The sequence below is a fragment of the Papilio xuthus genome, unplaced genomic scaffold (genome assembly GCF_000836235.2).
Source record: "Papilio xuthus unplaced genomic scaffold, Pxut_1.1 DF827461.1, whole genome shotgun sequence".
Lineage (NCBI taxonomy): Eukaryota > Metazoa > Arthropoda > Insecta > Lepidoptera > Papilionidae > Papilio > Papilio xuthus.
The window spans coordinates 1,864,448-1,864,904 of record NW_013531188.1 but is presented as its reverse complement, the minus strand read 5'-3'; the positions used below and the strand labels follow the sequence as shown (position 1 = coordinate 1,864,904).

General features: G+C 50.1%; 1 protein-coding gene across 9 annotated transcripts in view; it reads right to left on the bottom strand.

Annotated features, from left to right (window-relative positions):
* LOC106119437 (uncharacterized PE-PGRS family protein PE_PGRS54-like) overlaps nucleotides 1–457 on the bottom strand; it is a 7,146-nt gene that overhangs the window by 3,859 nt on the left and 2,830 nt on the right. The gene's annotated exons all lie outside the window — the stretch shown is intronic.

Genomic DNA, 457 nt, shown 5'->3' with positions numbered 1-457 from the left:
CCACCGGCGCCTACGTCACCGTTGCCATTGCCATTACCATCACCATTTCCATTGCCACCACCTTCAGTTTCGCAGTCTTCTGGGATTACTCTGTCTCCACAGTTAACTGAATTTGGCCAGTCACATCGTTCCAAATAGGGGTTGTAGAGCAAATCGCCAGGACAACTCATGGCAACTGGTGCTCCGTTGAAACATTTGTAAAACTGATTGCAATTTTCGTGAGCAATTAAGACTCCGTTCGACCCTGGTCCACTGCAGATAGAGGGTGCTTCTCCTGGATTACAATTGCAAGTGCCATCGTTTCCACCACCGCCTCCACCACCGGAGCCTCCGTCACCGTTGCCATTACCATCACCATTTCCATTGCCACCTCCTTCAGTTTCGCAGTCTTCTGGGATTACTCTGTCTCCACAGTTAACTGCATTTGGCCAGTCGCATCGTTCCAAATAGGGGTTGT